Source organism: Oryx dammah, unplaced genomic scaffold (genome assembly GCF_014754425.2).
Source record: "Oryx dammah isolate SB20612 unplaced genomic scaffold, SCBI_Odam_1.1 HiC_scaffold_16, whole genome shotgun sequence".
NCBI classification, from domain to species: domain Eukaryota; kingdom Metazoa; phylum Chordata; class Mammalia; order Artiodactyla; family Bovidae; genus Oryx; species Oryx dammah.
Genome location: NW_024070200.1, coordinates 16,558,042 through 16,581,949, shown reverse-complemented (window position 1 = coordinate 16,581,949; position 23,908 = coordinate 16,558,042). Strand labels below are relative to the sequence as shown.

Genomic DNA, 23,908 nt, shown 5'->3' with positions numbered 1-23,908 from the left:
GTTTATAATAGCTCCCAAACACAGTGTGGAACTGCTATCTAATGTTCCTAAACACAAGTGTGCCCTATGGAGAAATACATGTGTTAGACAAGCTTCGTTCATGCATGAGTTTTAGTGCTTTTGGCAATGAGTTTCATGTTAATGAGCCAATAATATGCATATCCAGAAAAAGAAAGAGAAAATTCACTGATCTGTGCATAAATCCACTTTGTAAAGTGCTAAAGCAATATCTAGCTCATGATGAAGTTCTGCAAAAGACAGAAAAAGCCAGTAAATTTGTGAATTCAAGAAACAACAACTATAAAAATGTATAATGAACAGTACTGTTGTGGGACTGAAGATCAAGAAGTACACAGTCATATTACCAAAGGTCAGAAAAATGCTAAGCCCTTCATCAGCGCTGGCTGGCTCTTATGTTTTAAAAGGCAACATGGTGCAAAAACTAAATCTGTAAGCTGGTCAGGTTCTGCAGACTGGAAGAACTACAGTTTTTTTTTTTAATGCCTGATAAATGTTATACAGAATATGGGTTATAACAAACCATAGAGTTCAATTTTGATAAGACTAGCTTATTTTATTAGGACATTGGTAAGTGAACTGTGCAACACATGTGGCAACTTGGTCGAGGAGAATATTGTAACCAGAGGCGTACAGGAATCTAACACAGTATTTTCCCTAAGTATAGTAGTTTGTGGGTGTGTGCTAATTTGCATCCAGCTCTTTGCTATCCTATGGACTGTAGCCCACCAGGATCCTTTGTCCATGGGGATTCTCCAGGCAAGAGTAGTGGAGTGGGTCGCCATGCCCTTCCTCCCGGGGATCTTCCCAACCCTGGGATTGAACCCAGGTTCCCGCATTGCTGCCAGATTCTTTACCATCTGAACTACCAGGGAAATCCATGAATAATGGAGAGTGTAGCCTATCCCTTCTCCAGGGGCTCTTTCTGACCCAGCCAAAGCTTGTATAACAAAGGAAAATTTATTTTTATAAAAAATAGTACCTTAATATTGCCTTAAAGAAAATTTCTGCTAAATTAGCAGATTCTGTATATGTTGGAGGTTCTGATTTAATGTATTGGTAAGTATCTTAAGCTTATATATTTGTGTCATTAGTTACATAACGCAGTGCTAGCCCAAAATGAAATAACTGTCATGAAAAGGTCCCAGACATTCTTTACTGTCTTTACAACTAACATGTTATATGAAGGTCTAATGTCAAAGATAAATACAAAGGGATTCAACCACGTCATTGTATTAAACTTACACCACACAATGCTCCTCTGGGATGAAACTGAAGACATATTTTGCTGGAGATGTTTTTTTTAAGACTCACAATATTTTATACCTTCACATTTCTCAGTGTGTCAGTTATTATCTTTAACAAACAGTAGTCACATAAATCACAGTCAGGGAAGAAACTATAATTGGCTACTTTATTTTAAACAGAAGTTTGTATTTGTTGACATTATTCATTTAAGGAGTAACTGTGTTTGTGCCAAGTCAAGCACCTAAAGCCTCTGTAACTAACTCTATAATAATTTGATGAAGTATTTACTAAATTATTAACTATGTTTGTGTGTGGTGAGTAGTTCAACTGAACCTCACTTCATCATTTTAACTAACATTATTAAGTTTACTTCCCAATGTTTTTTTTTCTTTTTTATGATTTACTATATCAGGATTATGTTTCATTCCCTTTCAATGTTTCATTTGTGAAATATCTTCTTAGTGAATACATTTTTTAACAATGATGTCTACCAATATGTCATATAATAGTGATTTCTTTCATAGTTTTATATTCTTGCTTTTTTTTAATTTATTTCATCATTTTTAATACCATATAATCTTACCTCAAGGGAAATCTATGTCACATACAGTGTGTTCTGTAGATTATAGTGTAGAAAGTCATCATTTGTTATAAAGCAAGTATCACAATGTCTGTGTGAGAAAGCCAACGGTGTATTTCTACAAACACTAATAACAGCAAACACTTAACATGGACACATAGACTCAATAGCACTTATCAAGTCCCAGGAGCTGTTATTAGCGCTTTATGTGTACTAACTCATTTAATCAACAAAGTAGTCTTATGTAGTAGAAAAATCTTTCTCATTTTCAATTTGAATATTAAAGAAACTGAGACAGAGAATTAAACTTATTGCAGGTCACTTTGCCAGAAAGCAGCAGAACCAAGATTTAAACTGTGGCATTTGTAGAATCTGTACCCTGAACCACTAAATTAGCTCATCCTTTATTCTGGAGAAAACACACTTTAAAAAATGTATTTATTTACTTTAATTGGAGGCTAATTATTTTACAATATTGTGGTGGCTTACTGCCATACATTGACATGAATCAGCCACAGGTGTACATGGAGAAAGTATTTTATACATATATTATTTCACTGACTTCACAGTAACCTGCAAATAAGCCATTTCAGAAATTCTCTGGAATTCCTCCCCTTGGACTCCAACCTGATTTGTTCTCCCTGAATCTTAGCCTTTACTTTGCTCATGGTTCATAGCATTCAATTTTTCTTCCTTGAAGCTAGAGACTGAATTCCTGGTTTCTACATTTTCTAGGACTGTATAGAATATGGCCATTCCAGGAACAGTGGCTTCTGCTGGCATCTGTGTTGGACAGCCTGAGGCTTTAATCAAGGATCTTTTTGTTGCAAGTTTTAAAACTACATAAATGAGCATAAGCAGGAAAAATAGAAAAGGCAGACTTTATCAAAAGGAGACAAGAATATTCCATGGAATCCTAAGTGTGGAAAACAGTCAGAAAAATATTAAATCAGAAACTTGTGTAAAAAAAAAAAAAATCAAGCCTGAAAATTCCTCCATCCCTCTATCCCTCTACAACAACAGGCCTTACCCGCTCCCCACCTTGTATTTTTTTTTAATGTTTTCTTATTCTTTTATTTTTTACAGATAGATTTCTCTCTTTTTTTCTGGCTTCGTGGCAAGAAAAGTTGTGCATCCTATACTTCCAGAGTTCACATGACTCTTATTTATGACCAGCAGAATCTGACTAACATCTTTGAATCCCAATTACAAATCCTGACTTGGGAGGATATGACCCTTTTGGAGGTATCTGTGCCCACTTTTGGTTCTGTAAGCCACTGAGACAGCAGTGTCCAGTTCTTTATTTCTGTGTACTTTTCCTCACATGGCTCCTTAAATGTTTTGATTGCCACTACAATCTACAATCAAATATCCAATCTGAATATGATGTGAAATAAAATATATTGCATTGTGTACCTTTCCATTATGCTATAGAAAGATACCCTCCTTTGGGCTGTCATTCTGGATCTTCATCATTAAGCACAATCACACACGACTACAAGAAATGTAATAGTGAGAACTTTTCTTTTTGTGTTTTGAGAAAGAACTACTATATTCAAAATTTAAGAATAAAATTTGGCCATTATAGAGTCAATACACTAAGTGGTGTTGATTTTTTATGAAAAAAAAATAGCCTAGAGAAGAATTTTAAAATAAGAGAAGGAAAAATGAGCTGCAAGCATTCTGAATTTTAATAGTGAGCAAAAAATTTAGGGAGGTTCTAAGCAATAGTCTGCTTCATGAAAACTAGGGAGAAAACCGTGGACAGTATATTGTTATAAGAAAATATTGAAATTGAAGTGAAAATTAAGATGTATCAATTTATTCCTATATTTATGTGATAAGAGTATATCTTGTCTATCTCCTCTATCTCTCTTAACTTATATTTATCTTTTCCTGCAAACTGTTACAATATAATCTTTATGAAATAGCAAATGTATTGTTTTTGCCATAATATCCTATACATCCAAGCTGCCCTAAAATGTTCTTACTGTAATTAACTTATATATGAAGGACAACAAAATTCAGAATTTATAGAGTCACAGAGTTCAGTTCAGTTCAGTCGCTCAGTCCTGTCCAACTCTTTGCAACCCCAAAACGTGCAGCATACCAGGACTCCTTGTCCATCACCAACTCCCGGAGTTCACTCAGACTCACGTCCATCGAGTCAGTGATGCCATCAGCCATCTCATCCTCCACCATCCCCTTCTCCTGCTGTCCCCAATCCCTCCCAGCATCAGAGTCTTTTCCAATGAGGCAACTCTTCCCATGAGGTGGCCAAAGTACTGGAGTTTCAGCTTTAGAATCATTCCCTCCAAAGAACACCAAGGACTGATCTCCTTCAGAATGGACTGGTTGGATCTCCTTGCACTCCAAGGGACTCTCAAGAGTCTTCTCCAATACCACATTTCAAAAGCATCAATTCCACAGCACTCAGCTTTCTTCACAGTCCAATTCTCACATCCATACATGACCACTGGAAAAACCATAGCCTTGACTAGATGGACCTTTGTTGGCAAAGTAATGTCTCTGCTTTTCAATATGCTATTTGGTTGGTCATAACTTTTCTTCCAGGGGTAAGTGTCTTTTAATTTCATGGCTGCAGTCACCATCTGCAGTGATTTTGGAGCCCCCCAAAATAAAGTCTGACACTGTTTCCACTGTTTCCCCATCTATTTCCCATGAAGTGATGGGACCAGATGCAATGATCTTTGTTTTCTGAATGTTGAGCTTTAAGTCAACTTTTCCACTCTCCAATTTCACTTTCATCAAGAGGCTTCTTTGTTCCTCTTCACTTTCTGCCATAAGGGTGTTGTCATCTGCATCAGTTCAGTTCAGTTGCTCAGTCGCGTCCGACTCTTTGCGACCCCATGAATCACAACACACCAGGCCTCCATGTCCATCACCATCTCCCGGAGTTCACTCATACTCACGTCCATCAAGTCCATGGTGCCATGCAGCCATCTCATCCTAGGTCGTCCCCTTCTCCTCCTGCCCCTAATCCCTCCCAGCATCAGTCTTTTCCAGTGAGTCAACTCTTCGCATAAGGTGGCCAAAGTACTGGAGTTTCAGCTTTAGCATCATTCCTTCCAAAGAAACCCCAGGGATGATCTCCTTCAAATGGACTGGTTGGATCTCCTTGCAGTCCAAGGGACTCTCAAGAGTCTTCTCCAACACCACACTTCAAACGCACCAATTCTTCGGCACTCAGCCTTCTTCACAGTCCAACTCTCACATCCATACATGACCACAGGAAAAACCATAGCCTTGACTAGATGGACCTTAGTTGGCATATCTGAGGTGATTGATATTTCTCCTGGCAATCTTGATTCCAGCTTGTGCTTCTTCCAGCCCAGCGTTTCTCATGATGTACTCTGCATAGAAGTTAAATAAGCAGGGTGACAATATACAGCCTTGACATACTCCTTTTCCTATTTGGAACCAGTCAGTTGTTCCATGTCCAGTTCTAACTGTTGTTTCCTGACCTGCATACAGATTTCTCAAGAGGCAGACCAGGTGGTCTGGTATTCCAATCTCTTTCAGAATTATCCACAGTATATTGTGATCCACACAGTCCAAGGCTTTGGCATAGTCAATCAAGCAGAAATAGATGTTTTTTTTTTCTGGAACTCTCTTGTTTTTTCAATGATCCAGCAGATGTTGGCAATTTGATCTCTGGTTCCTCTACCTTTTCTAAAACCAGCTTGAACATCTGGAAGTTCACAGTTCACATATTGCTGAAGCTTGGCTTGGAGAATTTTGAGCATTTCTTTACTAGCGTGTGAGGTGAGTGCAATTGTGTGGTAGTTTGAGCATTCTTTGGCATTGCCTTTCTTTGGGATTGGAATGAAAACTGACTGTTTCCAGTCCTGTGGCCACTGCTGACTTTTCCAAATGTGCTGGCATATTGAGTGCAGCACTTTCACAGCATCATCTTCCAGGATTTAAAATAGCTCAACTGGAATTCCATCACCTCCACTAGCTTTGTTCATAGTGATGCTTTCTAGCCCACTTGATTTCACATTCTAGGATGTCTGGCTCTAGGTGAGTGATCACACCATAGTGATTCTCTTGGTCTTGAAGATCTTTTTGTACAGTTCTTCTGTGTATTCTTGCCACCTCTTCTTAATATCTTCTGCTTCTGTTAGTTCCATACCATTTCTGTCCTTTATGCAGCCTATCTTCGCATAAAATGTTCCCTTGGTATCTCTAATTTTCTTGAAGAGATGTCTAGTCTTTCCCATTCTGTTGTTTTCCTCTATTTCTTTGCATTAATCACTCTATACAATCAACAAAACAAGACCATGGAGCTGACTGTGGCTCAGATCATGAACTCCTTATTGCCAAATTCAGACTGAAATTGAAGAAAGTAGGGAAAACCACTAGACCATTCAGGTACGGCCTAAATCAAATCCCTTATGATTATACACTGGAAGTGAGAAATAGATTTAAGGGGCTAGATCTGATAGATAGAATGCCTGATGAACTATGGACGGAGGTTTGTGACATTGTACAGGAGACAGGGATCAAGACCATCCCCATGGAGAAGAAATGCCAAAAAGCAAAATGGCTGTCTGGGGAGGCCTTACAAATAGCTGTGAAAAGAAGAGAAGTGAAAAGCAAAGGAGAAAAGGAAAGATATAAGCATCTGAATGCAGAGTTCCAAAGAATAGCAAGAAGAGATAAGAAAGCCTTCCTCAGTGATCAATGCAAAGAAATAGAGGAAAACAACAGAATGGGAAAGACTAGAGATCTCTTCAAGAAAACTAGAGATACCAAGGGAACATTTCATGCAAATATGGGCTTGATAAAGGAGAGAAATGGTATGGACCTAACAGAAGCAGAAGATATTAAGAATAGGTGGCAAGAATACACAGAAGATCTGTACAAAAAGGATCTTCATGACCCAGATAATCACACAGAGTTATATAGGCACTATTATAGCAAACTATAGGTCATGCACAGCAGGGATATTATTAAACATGTACCTTTAGAACTGTTATGAAACTGTTGTCCTTGGCGATCCTTTATGTAAATTTTTTCCCAGTTAGAATTAAAATATTCATTAAACTTTATATCAATTTATTTTACTAAAATAGAGTTTGTAAAAGGTAAAAAAAAATATTCTATGTTTTATCTTTTTATATATGTAACAGATTGATTGATAAATCTGTGTGTGTGTTAGTTGGTCAGTCATGTCCAACTCTTTGCAAACCCATGAACTGTAGCCCACCAGGCTTCTCTGTCCATGGGATTAATTAGGCAAGATTACTGGAGTGGATTGCTATTTCCTTTCTCCAGAGGATCTTCGCCACCCAGGGAGCAAACCCTGGTCTCTTGCATTGCAGGCAGATTTTTTACCATTTGAGCTACAGGGAAGTCCTGATAAATCTGTATATAAACACAGTTCAGATAATGCTTTAAGAATGTTCATTCTGTATATAATATTAATAAAACAGTATAAATCTAAATAAGGGCCTTCAGGAATGTAGGTTTATAATAGAATGATTTTTAATCCATCTCTTTACATAACAACATGTACTTCTCAACAAATCAGGAAAAAAAAATCTTAATCGTTGCTGTTGTTTCACTTGTATATAAATCTCCATAAATCAACTGTTATTGAAGGTTTGTTTGTTTGTTTTTCTTAAGTTTGGGGAAATTGAGTTGAAATAAGCAAAATCCCAAATATAAATCTATCCAGTTCCATATATTTTCTTCACAGCTTTCTTCTGACATTGCCATCTGTTGTCACTAGAGAGTCATGAAAAAACTTACCCGAAGAAACATCAGTCCACGAGGAGAGAGCCGACATTTAGTTAATCTGTCTTAACTAGCTGTCTTTTAGTTAAAGTATCATGTCCAAGAAAAATCAATGGAAAAGAGGTACTAACTACTGCAACTCCAGAATTCATGAGAATTTAAATTAGCAAAAGTAGGACCTGGGTTTCAGTCAAGGACGGCAAAATGAGGACTATCATTGAGCTATACAATTTGAGATAATCATCAGCATACAATAACTTTATATTGAGGTTTCTCCAATGTTTCTTGGATGCAGTTCTAAGAAATCACACCTGATATTTAACACTGGTATGGTGTTTCTTATGTGGCTACAAACCAGGTGACAGTTGTGGTCCAAAATATTATAGTTTAAGGATACTTAAAGTAAAAATATAAATATCATTGTTATAAAGGAAATATGCTCTAAATGAATCAGTTCAGTTCAGTTGCTCAGTCATGTCCAACTCTTTGCGACCCCATGGACTGCAGCATGCCAGGCTTCCCTGTCCATCACCAACTCCCAAAGCACTGAAACACACAAATATATTTACAGAATATTGTGGATTCATGGGCTAGTGATAAAAATCACCATAATATGTCAGAACTCTGCTTTTCAATTTGAAGAACTATTTTAACTACCACCTAAAGTGATATAGCAACTTGCGCCTAAGGTTTATGTGTGTTGAGTTAATACCAAAGTTGAACATTCATTTTTACAAGTATATTTTCATAATTTTGTTCTGTATTTTGTTACTATTTGAATTATGATGAAATTAAACGTTAAGCATGTTAAAATTGCTGACTGTGGTAAAACTGAATTACTATCCCCATTCTTGTATTTTCAGATTTAGGATTAGGAACAGATTTAGGTGCAATCTAACCATACCTTACTACAGCCAAACCGATCCTATGCCAGCTGATGAGCCTAATGAATGGTTAAACTGTCTCCTTAGAATTTCAACTTAAAACATTCCTTTTTCTTAATCAGAACAAAGAAAAGCTTTTCTTGTCAAAGTGATTTCTCTTCTGTTAAACATTCCAGGTACATATGACTTGGACTTCCCCAGTGGCTGAAGGAGACATGGGAGACATGGGTTCCATCCATGGGTCAGGAAGATTCCCTGGAGGGGGAAATGGCAACTTGCTCCAGTATTCTTGCCTGGAAAATTCCATGGACAGAGGAGACTGGCAAGCCATAGACCATCGTGTTGCAAACAGTCAGAGGCTACTGAGTACACACACATACACATATGTGACTTAGAATTTATGATATTTACAGAATTTAAAAAAGGATATTTAAAACAGTTTTTAAGTTGATAGTATATTTTAGAACTTTTGTTTTTTTCAATCTGTTATTTCAATTGCCAATTTTGTGGAAGAAATAAAAGCATAATGCCAACCAACAGATTTTGGGAGATCCCTTGCAGGATATTTCGTTTACCAGAATCATCTCCATGTTGAGCAGAAGAGCAGCTCTGTTAGTGTTTAACTTTTGCCCTCCTCTTGAACTTTGTCAAGCTGTGGACAGTAGCATAATGCCAACCAATAGATTTTGGGAGATCCCTTGCAGGATATTTCGTTTACCAGAATCATCTGCATGTTGAGCAAAAGAGCAGCTCTGTTAGTGTTTAACTTTTGCCCTCCTCTTGAACTTTGTCAAGCTGTGGACAGTAGCTTCATCAATGGAAAAAAAAAAAAGTGAGAAAATGACTCAATTCACCTCTTACAGTTATTCAAAAAGTGGCTAAGTGTTCCACAGGAAGGAAATGAAAAAATTCTCAAATCAGATTTAGTATTTGTTTGATTGTTCTAAACCTTTGAAATAGTTTTACTTCCTTTTAATAAAAGCCAGGTTCTTTATCACCTAGTCCTTTATATCACAAATTTTCATAGGGTACAGCTTCTGTGAAGAAATATGAAAGCCACTTTTACTCTGTGCCATTCTATCTTCTTTCTTCTCCCAAAGTCAAAAGTATATTATAGTTCATATTATTTTTTCCTATCATAAAACCAGCACCATAAGAAATCTAATAGAATTTGAAGTTTTATAACAGAGGTAATATTTTTGAACTGTTTTTCATCACAGTGGAAGTCTTTGCTATCTAATATTATAATCCCATTGCCTTCCCCGGCCAGTGGCTGAATATGATATTCTTCATGACCAACTATTTTTTTTCTGTTAGTATATTGCATTTTTGTGAGTATATTTTCCTTAGTTTACAACTAGAAGAGATTTTTGGCATTGTGCCTGACCCATTTACTATTTTATAATTAGTAGATTATTTAGAATATCTATTAATAGAAGGAAACACAAGTAAAATGATAATATAGATATCTAATTATCATTATTTGATAGATGCTGACACTTATGTCTATACTGTGACTCTAAATGCTGATGCATATTGTGGTGATGTCAGTTCAGTCCATTATATATAAATACTTTATGTATCAAAGGCCGAAATTTCTTGTGAAAAATCGCAAGTAATGATCGTCATGAGTGATGGTTTGGGGATACTTTCATCAACATCCGTCTCCTAATAAAATCAGTAGTTATGAATTATTTCATTAAAACGTGGAGTAAAGTAATTCAGTTCTTTTTAAATTCCATTTAGTTCACAATGTGTCAAATATTCCACTATTTCTAAGCTCGTTATTCTTTAAATATTTGAATCAAAAGAAGTGAATGCATCAAGTTGTGATGCCTTGAGTTTAAGGCTATTATCTTCCTTAGCATGTGATTAACCAACTGAAAAATTCTCAGAGTTCAGACAACAAGGCAGAATGAAACATGCATTTTCCCTGCTTTCTCTCAAACTTGCTGAGAGAAATTATTTTCATAATGATTAAAACATATGTTCATCTAATTGCATATGTGCAGCAGGTTTATTCATGATTGTTAATGTATGGAAACTACTTAAAGTCCTCCAAATGGTGAATAGACAAAATTTGTTTTTTCCTATACAGGAAAATGGAGAAGGAAATGGCAATCCACGCCAGTACTATTGTCTGGAAAATCCCACGGACAGAGGAGTCTGGTAGGCTGCAGTTCATGGGGTCGCAAAAAGTCGGACACGACTGAGCGACTTCACTATACAGGAAAATACTCCTCAGTAATAAAAAGTAATAACCAGTGCTATGAACAATACATATCAAACTCAAATTTATTTTGCTAAATGAAAGAAACAGATTAAAAAGGCTATGTACTATACTTCTTAAAATTCTGTGATCTCTTGACCATGGCAAAACTATAAGAATAGAAAATAGAAGAGGGTTTTTAGGGACTGTGACTGGATAAGGAGGTATTGATTACAAAGGAACATGGAGAATTTCTGTGCATGATGCAGCAGTTCAATATCTTCACTGTGGTGGTAGTTATATAAGGATGTGAATTTGTCAGAACTCAGCACTGTACACCAAAATGTGAGCTGGAGGTATGTAAATTATGCTTCAGTAAAAACAATACGTTGAACATTCTCAAACTCAATATGTTCATGTATACCCTCCTGGTGTCTTTCACTCAGGGATAAAAACATATAAATACATATAGACTAAGAGGTTTTAATGCAACAGTAAAATGTCTATAAGAAACAGATAATTGATATTGAGGGCTCTATTTTAATGCCAAATATTGTCATTCATATACATTGTCATTTAAAACTTACAACTATAGTCATTTTCCAGATAAGGAATATCTTAAATAGGTTGTATCAACTTTACATATTCAACAACTAGAATTTAAGAAGGCAAGGACTAATTCCAGCATTGTTGCCAGTCTTGCTTTTCTTTCTTTTACTCTGTACACTTCCAGAAAATACTTGCATTTAGCTAATGGCTGAATGAGAAAACAGAGTGATCTCTTAAGGAGATTCTGTTGAAATTATGTTCATAAAGGAACTGGTAGAACAAGCCTTGAACCAATTTATTTTTTTTTCTTTATTCCTGCCCTGCTAACAGGTTTGTTGGTACCATGTTTCTAGATACAATATATATGCATTAATAAGGGTACTTTTTTTCTGACTTACTTCACTCTGTATAACAGGCTCTAGGTTCATCCACCCCACTAGAACTGACTCAAAAGAGTTTCCCTTTATGACTGAGTAATATTCCATTGTATGTATGTACCACAACTTCTTTATCCATTCATCCGTCAGTGGACATTCATGTTGCTTCCACATCCTGACACAGACATAGAGAACAGACTCTGGACACAGTGGAGGAAGGAGAGGTTGGGACAAATTGAGACAGTAGCATTGAAACATATATTACCATATGTAAAACAGATAGCTAACAGGAAGTTGCTGTATAACAAACTTAGAGGGGTGGGAGGTCAAGGGAGGTTCAAGAGGGAGGAGATATATGTGTATGGCTGATTCACATTGTTGTATGGCAGAAGCCAATACAATATTGTAAAGCAATCACCCTCTGCCTCAAAAAAAATTCTTAATGACAAGAAAAACAGCAGAAGGAACAAACAGGAAATGGACTAAGGCTGTTTTAAATTTTTGTAGACAATCTTGAAATTTTACAATAAGATCAACATTTGGTTTTTAATGTGACTCACACAATATATCTAAGTGCTCATTAAATGCAAAGCACTGTGCAAAGATTTTGCATTTAGCAGTTGGATTAGGATAACAATTATATGTGAAGTTGATAAGCTCTTGAATAATGAGGTTGAAGAAGAGAATAGTAGATCAAATCAAACTGCAAGAATAATACAACCACATATAGTTAAATGAAACTAAAGCAGGGTCTATAAGTGAATCAAGATTTTAAATTTCCAAACTGCATTTTCAACATATCAAAAGCTTTCTCAATTTTTCTGAAAGACCAGTTATTTTGTTATCAATTGTTTGTAAACAAATACTAAAAGTATAATTAAAAACAATATTGGCCACGAAAATCAAAATTAACATTACAGGTTAATATTACTATATAAAATATATGACTATATAAAACTTACAAAGTTTTATGTATCTGCATAATCATTAATAATTGATGGTTTCTTTTACTTCATATTAAACAGGTACTAAAATAATACTCATTGATACATTTGCCCAAAAGTAAATGGAATACATCTGTTATCACAATCAACATTTGATAAAGTTTATGTCCTCTTTTAAAATTTTCAGATTTATCTCAGACTTTTCTCAGTATTTTGTACTAGTGATGAATAATGAATACATATTGTGAAAGAAGTAAAAGTTGTCATAGAGTGGAATGATCTGAGGCTTCCCAGGTGCTGCTAGAGGTAAAGAGCCTGCCTGCCAATGCAGGAGATGGAAGAGACTTGGGTTTGACCTCTGGGTTGGGAAGATCCCCTGGAAGAGGGCAAGGCAACCCACTCCAGTATTCTTGCCTGAAGAATCCCATGGACAGAGAAGCCTGGCAGGCTACAGTCCACAGGGTCGCATAAAGTCGGACACGACTGAGGCGACTTAGCACACACGCACGGACTGATCTAAGCCAATTTTGTTTTGCACTTTACCTTTTGTTTCTTGCTAATATTCTAAAGGTCTAATTCTAAAGGTCCTTAAAAATTTTGGGTGGGGGACCTTTAGAATTAACTATTTACCTCTAAAAATGTTTACTATTTATAGTGAAAGTGAGTCTCAGATTATTCTGCCAATTATCATACATTTAATAAACTGAATTTCTACTAGTAGGCAATCACTAAAATATTTCCTGCAACCTCTTCACTCAAATCGAGTCTCAGCTTACTGTCCTTTCAGGCATTTAGGGAACTACTTAGGTAAATGTTCACTGAAGGAAACACACCAAAATTCCAAAGGCAGACTTTCACTACTCTTCTAACAAGAATCAGTTCTCTAGAATTACCAGGTTCAAGGATGGCACAGGGCCACTTAGAAATTGGCCTAGGATATCAATTTCTAACATCCAATATGCTCATTAACAGTTTGCAACGTGCATCATTAAAACTCATTTCTGAAATTCACCATGCTGATTGAGAAAAGTGCTGATCATGGTAAAAGAAAACATAACCATTTCTAACAACATCCTGCAAAATATGGACTATCTGATAAAAAAGTACATTCTTTGGAATGCTGACTATTCTTGATCTATAGCTTAACTAAAAGAGATACAGTATCACAATTTATGGTGAGGTGATTTTAAGAATCCCATAATACAATGGATAAAAATGAATCACTAACAGTGCCAGTCATATTTTGTTCTGTTCTTATTTACATTTTAAATAACTTTTCTTCAGTTTTATTTGTGGGAAATGGTCATCCGTACTCACTATAAATTTAGACAATCTTTCTCATCTTAAAACAAACAAACAAAAAAATTAAACACCAAGAAGCTACATTTACCAAAATGGCCAAAACCATATTTTCAGATTATACATCACTTAGAAATCACCTTGATTCTTCAGACTATCATTTTTTATAAACTTAAAAATGATGAAAGTAAACATTTTCCATCATCTCACAATAAAAGTTTCAAAGATATGCATGATATGTGTTCCAAACTATTTTGAATTTAATGAGCTGTTAATATTAAGACATATATAAGTTTTAATTCCAACTCCAAAGAAGGGGGTTGGAATTAAATAATTCCCCATTCTTTGTAATTTGCCAAAGAATGTTCAAATTACCGCACAACTGCACTAATTTCACATGCTAACAAGATTATGCTCAAAATCCTTCAAGCTAGGCTTTAGCAGTATGTGAACCAAGATTCCAGATGTACAAGATGGATTTAGAAAATGTAGCAGAATCAGAGATCAAATTGTAAACATCTGCTGGATCACAATAAAAAGCAAGGGAATTCCAAATAAAAGTCTACTTCTGTTTCATTGACTACGCTAAAGCCTTTGACTGTGTGGATCACAAAAAACTGTGGAAAATTCTTAAAGAGATGGGAATACCAGGCCACCTAACCTGCCTCTTGAGAAACCAGTTTGGGGACAAGAAGCAACAGTTAGAACTGGACATGGAACAACTGACTTCTTCAAAACTGGGAAATGGGTATGTCAAGGCTGTATATTGTCACCCTGTTTATTTAACTTATATGCAGAGTACATCATATGAAATATTGGGCTGGACCACTCACAAGGTGGAATCAAGATCGCCAGGAGAAATAATAGCAACCTTAGGTATGTAGATGATGACACTTTAATGGCAGAAAGTGAAGAGGAACTAAGGAGCCTCTTAATGAAGGTAAAGAGGAGAGTGAAAAAGCTGGCTTAAAACTCAGAATTGAGAAAACTAAGATCACGGTATCTGGTCACATTACTTCATGACAAATAGATGGGGTAAAGTGGAAACAGTGTCAAATTTCATTTTTGGGGGGTCCCAAATCACTGCGGATGATGACTGTAGCCATGAAATTAAAATACACATGCTCCTTGGAAGAAAAGCTATGACAATCTAGACAGTGTATTAAAAAACAGAGACATCACTTTGCCAACAAAGGTTCGCATAGTCAAAGCTATGATTTTTCTAGTAGTCCTGTATGGATATGCGAGTTGGACTATAAAGAAGGCTGAGCAGCCCAGAATGGATGCCTCCAAACTGTGGTGCTGAAGACTCTTGAGAGTCCTTTATACAGCAAAGAGATAAAATCAGTCAGTCTTAAAGGAGATCAAACCTAAATATTCATTGGAAAGACTGAAGCTGAAGCTCCAATACTTTGATCACCTGATGCAAAGAGCCAGCTCTTTGGAAAACTCCCTGATGCTGGGAAAGATTGAGGGCAAGAGGAGAAGGGTGTGACAGAGGATGAGATGGTTGGATGGCATCACTGACTCAATGGTCACGAGTTTGAGCAAACTCAGGGAGATAGCAAAGGACAAGGAAGCCTAGCACAGTACTGTCCATGGGGTCGCAAAGAGGTCATACACAACTTAGTGATTGAACCACAATGAAGACAACAAGAACCACTGGCATTTTAAATTTTCACAATTTAAGGAAAATATGTCAAGTGGAATAAAATAGTTTTCCATCTTTTATAAAAACCTGAGTAAAGAACCAAAGGTATAAATAGCTTCTTATAATAGAAAAGTTATGCCAGTGTTCCTTTACAGAAAGAATCATACTATAAGGGAAAATTAGAACGAAATATACACCTAATAAGTAACATTTTTCTTTATATGTTTGTATACTTAGATCCACGACCACAAAGGAAAAAATAACCGTGTAAAAGTATTATATTCTTGATAGTAGAAGGTCAGAGATGAAGCAAACTGCTCTAGTTACATGTGCTTTAGTATGATTTCTTTGAAATTTCTAATTACATTTTAGTAAGCAGAAGACTTGAGTAAAAGCACATATGAGAAAAAAAAAGATGTGACATGATACATCATCAGTGCCATTTTCATTACAAAAACTATCATCTCTCTAGACTGCATGTGTTAAAAAAAATGGATTATTGATCAAAGAAGCTTAATAAGCTCTCACTCTTCACGTGCTTCCTCTCTTTCAAACACATAGAAATGGTTCATAAAGTTTACCAAAAAATATAGAAAATTAAATAACAGAGATGGCTCCAAATCAAGATAAGTATTTCCAGACATCAGAACATACCACAGTGATCAGTGCTAAAGTCACTTCAGCTTTGCTTTCATTCCAGAAGTAAGTATCAAAGATTTAGTGAGGGTAAGAAATAAGATCTGGTCTCATTTTTTGAAATCAAGGCATGGAAGGTGGGATAAAAATGGTATGAGAAGGTTCTTTTCATTTGTGAAAGACAGTTAAAAAGCAAACAGACATTGCAAAGCATGACCTCCACTCAGACCTGGGGGTAGGATAGCAGGATAAGTTCATGCCATACCATATTAGAGCCTGAGGCAAAAGGAAATAAGGTGCCCTGATATATACATATACTTTTAGCAAAATGTCCTCATACATTGTGGCCAAGAGGGAAAAGTGAATAATGCTGACCAATCAGAAAATATTTGATGTACAAAGCTCCATGCTGCCCAGTTCGTTCCTAGTCATTGTCAACACTCATGATTCGAGAAGTATGGGATTATTGGAAAGACCATTCACAATGCACAATAATTTGAGATAATAAACAAACACTATGTCCTTATCTAAATTTTATAGTTTTTACTCTACAGTTGCACATTATGAATTTTTTGCATTAATTTTGAGTTTTTAAATTTTGAATTTAAAGTGAAAGTCGTTCAGTTGAGTCCAACTCCTTGTGACTCCATGGATTATACAGTCCATGGCATTCTCCAGGCAGATACTAGAGTGGGTAGCTGTTCCCTTCTACAGGGGATCTTTCCAACCCTGGCTAGAACGCAGGTCTCCCACATTGCAGGCAGATTCTTCACCAGCTGAGCCACCAAGGTAACATAACACTATACACCTATAAGTTGAAAGTACATGACTAAAGACATGCATGATATATAAAGGCCAACTAACAAGAAATTAGTGTTTTAAGAAGAATAATGCTGCCTCTCCTGCCTACAATGTCTTAGTTGCTAAAGATCAGAACTTGTGACTACTTTAAATTACATGACAAAGTGGAATTAAGGTTGTTGATAAAACTAAATTTGATAAATAGCTGACCTTAAAATAAGTAGATTGTCCTGGATTATACAGATAATCCTGATGTAATTATGGCTTTAGAAAAGGCAGAGGAACCAGAGATCAAAATGCCAACATCCCTCGGATGATCAAGAAAGCAAGAGAGTTCCAGAAAAAATATCTATTTCTGCTTTATTGACTATGCCAAAGCCTTTGACTGTGTGGATAAATAAACTGGAAAATTCTGAAAAAGATAGGAATACCAGACCACCTGATCTGCCTCTTGAGAAACCTGTATGCAAGTCAGGAAGCAACAGTTAGAACTGGATATGGAACAACAGACTGGTTCCAAATAGGGAAAGGAGTATCTTAAGGCTGTATATTGTCACCCTGCTTATTTAACTTTTTTGCAGAGTACATCAAGGAACGCTGGGCTGGAAGAAGCACAAGCTGGAATCAAGATTTCCAGGAGAAATATCAATAACTCAGATATACAGATGACACCACCATTATGGCAGAAAGCAAAGAAGAACTAAAGACCCTCTTGATGACAGTGAAAGAGAATGAAAATGTTGGCTTCAAGCTCAACATTCAGAAAACTAAGATCATGGCATCTGGTCCCATCATTTCAAATAGATGGGGAAATAGATGGTGAAACAGTGGAAACCGTGACAGACTTTATTTTTGGGGGCTCCAAAATCACTGCAGATGGTGACTGCAGCCATAAAACTAAAAGATGAATACTCCTTGGAAGAAAAGTTATGACCAACCTAGACAGCATATTAAAGAGGAGAGACATTACTTTGCAAACAAAGGTCTGTCTAGTCAAGGCTATGGTTTTTCCAGTAGTCACATATGGATGTGAGAGTTGGATTATAAAGAAAGCTGAGTGCTGAAGAATTGATGCTTTTGAACTGTGGTATTGGAGAAAACTCTTGAGAGTCCTTTGGACTGCAAGGAGATCCAACCAGTCCATTCTAAAGGAGATCAGTCCTAGGTGTTCATTGGAAGGACTGATGTTGAAGCTGAAACTCCAATACTTTGGCCACCTCATGCGAAGAGCTGACTCATGTGAAAAGACCCTGATGCTGGGAAAGATTGAGGGCAGGAGGAGAAGGGGATGACAGAGGATGAGATGGTTGGATGGCATCACCGACTCGATGCACATGAGTCTGAGTAAACTCCAGGAATTGGTGATGGACAGGGAGGCCTGGGGTGTTATGATTCATGGGGTCGCAGATTCAGACACAACTGAGTGACTGAACTGAACTGAATAGAGATTTTAAAAGTAATGCTGAATGAGCTCAGTAAAAAATGAATTTGTTTCACTCAATGAACATTTTATTAATCATACAATTACTGAGATCCTATGACAGGCACTGTTGGAGCAACTTAAGGTACCCCAGTAAATAAAACTGACAAATACCCTTTTGTTATAGAGTTGATAAGATGGAGGGAAGCCGGAACAAGTAATTAATATATAAATTATATACTATGTAAGAAAGTGAGAAGTAATATAAAAAACAAGATCAATATATCAGGATAAGGTGGCTGGCAGTGTGATGAAGTACTGTAGGTAAGACAAGCAGGGATACCAAGGAAGTGAGTGAATTTTCCAAGATAACAACTGCAAGACTGGCATTCTGGCATTGAAACCAAGAAATTAAAAAAAAAAAAAAAGCTAAGGTAGGTGTTTTCCTGAACTCCTTGAGAAGCCACAAGGGGCTGATATGACTGAAACAAAGTAAATAAGCTGTTGATTGATGGGAAATGATGTTAGAGAACTGTCCATGTTGATTTCCTTACCATTACTCTTTAGTCTAAAAGGTATTATTTAAACATTAAAGTCAAGAACATTATGTTTATGTGTGTGATTGTGTATGTGTATATATGTGTGTACATATATATATGAACATGTTTGCATATTAAAAAAACTAAAATTTACAGTTATTAACTGTTGTGGATATTACTTGTTTCCTCAAATCTGTTATCATCTTATTCCTACCACAGAACAATGGTGTTATAAGACTTGAATAGTGTTAATTCATACTACAGATTATATGAATATTGGCCAAGCCATGTAGTTACACACAGTGACTCTGCCTAGCCACATGTTCTACTAAATAAATTCTACATTTCTAAGTGTATTGGTAAACTCGGTTTGCCATACCAAAATATCACAGGCTGGTTGAATTAAACAACAGAAAATTCTCTCACGGTTCTGGAGGGTGGGAAGTCGAAGATCAAAACAGAGACTAAATCAGTTTCTGGTGAGAAATCTCTTTCTGGCTGGCAGATGGCCATATTCTCACTATATCTTCACGTGAGCTCTTCTTTGACAAGAGGAAAAAGAGTAAACTCTCTAGTGTTCTTATAAGAGCATTAATCCATGGGGCCAAGGCCCCACCTTATGACCTCAATTATCTCCCCAAAGCCCCATCTCCAAACACCAACACACTGAGAGTTAGGACTTCAGATACAAATCTGGGAGGGGCAAAAACATTCAGTCTATACCAGTAAGTCTCTATTTAGTTAATTAGATATGACCCTATAAATTTAAACTATTGGATTATAAGCAGTAGATGGTATGTGCACTTTGGGAATCCTCTTCTGATTGAAGACAATCTACTTTTGCTGTACACTCGGTGTTTGCCACTAATTCTAATATCAGATTTGGATAAGGCAGGGGCCCAATTTTAAGGATGCTAACAAGGGCAAATGCCTCAAGGTTGTGATGTCCAAACTTTCTTCTACATTTGGAATCACCTGAAGAGTATTAAAACACAGACTGTTGGGCCATATGCTGAGAATTTCAGACTCAAAAAGACACTCATAACTTTATGATACTTAGGAGAAAGATTTATAAAAAAAGATATAATTAATATGTTTGCAGCTTACTTTGTCAACAAAGGTCTGTCTAGTCAAGGCTATGGTTTTTCCAGTGGTCATGTATGGATGTGATAGTTGGACTATAAAGAAAGCTTGCTGCTGCTGCTGCTAAGTCACTTCAGTAGTGTCTGACTCTGTGTGACCCCATAGACGGCAGCCCACCAGGCTTCCCCATCCCTGGGATTCTCCAGGAAAGAACAGTGGAGTGGGTTGCCATTTCCTTCTCCAATGCATGAAAGTAAAAAGTGAAAGTGAAGTCGCTCAAGCTTAGCACCGAAGAATTGATGCTTTTGAACTGTGGTGTTGGATAAGACTCTTGAGAGTCCCTTGGAATGCAAGGAGATCCAACCAGTCCATTCTAAAGGAGATCAGTCCTGGGTGTTCATTGGAAGGACTGATGTTGAAGCTGAAACTCCAATACTTTGGCCACTTCATGCGAAGAGTTGACTCATTTGAAAAGACCCTGATGCTGGGAGGGATTGGGGGCAGGAGGAAAAGGGCACAACAGAGGATGAGATGGTTGGATGGCATCACCAACTCGACAGACATGGGTTTGGGTTGACTCCAGGAGCTGGTGATGGACAGGGAGGCCTGGCGTGCTGTGATTCATGGGGTCGCAAAGAGTTGGTGAGCGACTGAACTGAACTAATAACATAATTATTATAATTCAACAATACAGGAGCTAGAATGGACAAATACTTTAACAGTAGAAAACATAAATTTTCTCTGTCAATGACCAATGAAGTAAAAATTTAAAGGTATTTAATTAAGGATATAGAGAAGCTAAATCACAGAATAAATATGTAGACATCAACAACAGAAATTAAAAAGACAAAACAACTCTTTAGTGGCAATGGAATATTCATGGAAATTGATCATACATTGGACTCTAAACTAAAATGAATAAAAAAAGTTGTAGGAAAAAGAAGAAAATTTTTAAGTACAGATGATACCACCTTACCATGATATAACAAAATTAGAGAAAAACCAAAATTTAGAAAAAGCCTTCTCTAAAGGAAATTATACAACAGACTAAATTCCCTGCTAAACATATTCTGGGTCAAACTTTAAATATTTTTAAAAAATACCAGAGTTAGAGTAATATGAAAACCTAAATATGAGAATCTTAACATGGCTTCTTTGAGGGCTCAGAGGTAAACAAATCCACCTGCCAATGCAGGAGGCGTAAGTTTGCTCCTTGATCTGGGAAGATCCCACATGTGGCAGGGCAACTAAACCCATGATCCACAACTATTTATTCTGTGTTCTAGAGCCTGGGAGACAAAACCCAAAAACTACCGAAGCCTGTGCACTTTAGACCCTGTGCTCCACAACAAGAAAAGACACGCAATGAGAGGCTCATGAACTGCAACTAGAGAGTAGTGCCTGCTGGCCAAAATTAGAAAAAAGCCCACACAGCAACTAAGACCCAGCACAGACAGAAATAAATAAATAAAAACATCAAAAAAAAAAAAAAAAAGAATCTCAACATAGTTAAATTAGTGTTTAGAAGACAATTTAAGGTCTTATGTATTAACAGTAATAACTCAAGGAATCAAATTATATTAAACATCAAAAGCAAGATACTAGAAAGGCACAACAGAATAAGGCAAACTAAAGGAAGAGACTTATGGAAATAAGAGTATATGAGAGTGAATTGCATAACACACAGTTTAAAATTGGTAGTGCAAATACCATCATCACCTTATGAACCATGATTACCTAGTCACGTAATCTAAGAGGAAACATAGATACTTTTCAAGTGAGGAAAGTTACTTACCAAAGAAGGCATCACACCAGTACCCTAAAGGTCTATTCTGTACCACTCTTAATAGAGTTTGGCATATTTTCATTCAGCCTCTTCCTTTTCCACACACACACATCAACATTTGACTAGCTGAAACAAAAGGATCAAGTAGCAGGTTATAGACGTACTATAGTCTCTATTCAGACTTCCCTGATTGCTCAGTTGGTAAAGAATCCGCCTGCAATACAGGAGACCCCGGTTCAATTCCTGGGTTGGGAAGATCTGGTGGAGAAGGGATAGGCTACCCAATCCAGTATTCTTGGGCTTCCCTAGTGGCTCAGCTGGTAAAGAATCTGCCTGCAATGCAGCAGAGCTGGGTTTCATCCTTGGGTTGAGAAAATCCCTGGAGAAGGGAAAGGCTACCCACTCCAGTATTCTGGCCTGGAGAATTACATGGACTGTATAGTCCATGGGGTTGCAAAGAGTAGGACATGACTGAGCAACTTCCACTCTCACTCGCTCACTCAAAGTCTCTATTCAACTAAGAGCCTTCTGTCATCTACTCAAAAGTGGCAGTCCTGCCACCTCCTTTAACACATTTCTAAATATTATTCGCAGATGTGGTATACATTGCCCTCAAATTTCGGAAGTGTCACATGCAACAATCAATCAATTTTAGGTTCAACTGGAGATTTCAGATTCATGAGATTGAAACAGGCCACATCCAGCACTAGATTTCCCAGATATACATAAAACCCCACAATAGGAAGCTCAGAATGCCAGCCTCAAAAGCAATGATGATATGGAAGTCCTTGCAAATTCCGAGGAGCTATTTATTAGCCTTAAAAACTGGCAGCTCAATGTGGAGACTGAAACCATGGAGATGTGTGAGGGTTCACAATGATTTAGAAATTCTGAGTTCCATCTAGGAATCAATCTTTCCTCTAACTGTTTTCCAAGTTTAGTTTCCAATTTACCAAAAGAGGAAGAGCTCCAATCACCAAGCTGAGAAAAACACAAAACCATGGCTGTGCCCAGATTTTTATTAGTTTGTTTTTTAATAGTCACCTAGTCTGGATATGACATCCAGTCCCATCACTTCATGGAAAACAGATGGGGAAAAAAAGAAACAATGACAGATTTATTTTCTCGGGTTCCAAAATCACTGTGGACTGTGAGTGCAGCCATGAAACTAAAAGAATAGCAAGGAAAGACAAGAAAGCCTTCCTCAGTGATCAATGCAAAGAAACAGAGGGAAAAAAATAGAATGGGAAAGACTAGAGATCTCTTCAAGAAAATTAGAGTACCATGGGAATATTCATGAAAACATGGGAACAATAAAGGAAAGAAATGGTATGGACCTAACAGAAGCAAAAGATATTAAGAAAAGGTGGCAAGAACACACAGAAGAACTATACACACAAGATCTTAATGACCCAGAAAACTACAATGGTGTGATGACCCACCTACAGCCAGACATCCTGGAATGCAAAGCCAAGTGGGCCTTAGGAAGCATTACTATGAACAAAGCTAGTGGAGGTGGTGGAATTCCTGCTGAGCTATTTCATCCTAAAAGATAATGCTGTGAAAGTGCTGCACTCAATATGTCAACAAATTGAAAAAAACTCAGCAGTGGCTACAGGACTGAAATATGTCAGTGTTCATTCCAATCTCAAGTAAAGGAGAGGGAGGCCTTACAATCAGCTGTGAAAAGAAGAGAGGCGAAAAGCAAAGGAGAAAATGAAAGATATAAGCATCTGAATGCAGAGTTCCAAAAAATAGCAAGAAGTGATAAGAAAGCCTTCTTCAGCAATCAATGCAAAGAAATAGAGGAAAACAACAGAATGGGAAAGACTAGATATCTCTTTAAGAAAATTAGAGATACCAAGGGAACATTTCATGCAAAGATGGGCTTGATAAAGGACAGAAATGGTATGGACCTAACAGAATCAGAAGATATTAAAAAGAGGTGGCAAGAATACATGGAAGAACTGTACAAAAAAGATCTTCAAGACCTGGATAATCATGATGATGTGATCACTAATCTAGAGCCAGACATCTTGGAAAGTGAAGTCAAGTGGGCCTTAGGAAGCATCACTGCGAACAAAGCTAGTGGAGGTGATGGAATTCCAGCTGACCGGTTTC

The 23,908-nt window shown here is 36.9% G+C and overlaps 1 long non-coding RNA gene across 1 annotated transcript; it reads left to right on the top strand.

The window, feature by feature from the left end:
- The first annotated feature begins 420 nt into the window (after nt 1–420).
- On the top strand, nt 421–23,542 carry LOC120875039. The gene is made up of 3 exons (XR_005723796.1): nt 421–433; nt 5,363–5,370; nt 23,449–23,542. It is a non-coding gene; the product is annotated as an uncharacterized LOC120875039 (long non-coding RNA).
- Nucleotides 23,543–23,908: the final 366 nt, after the last annotated feature.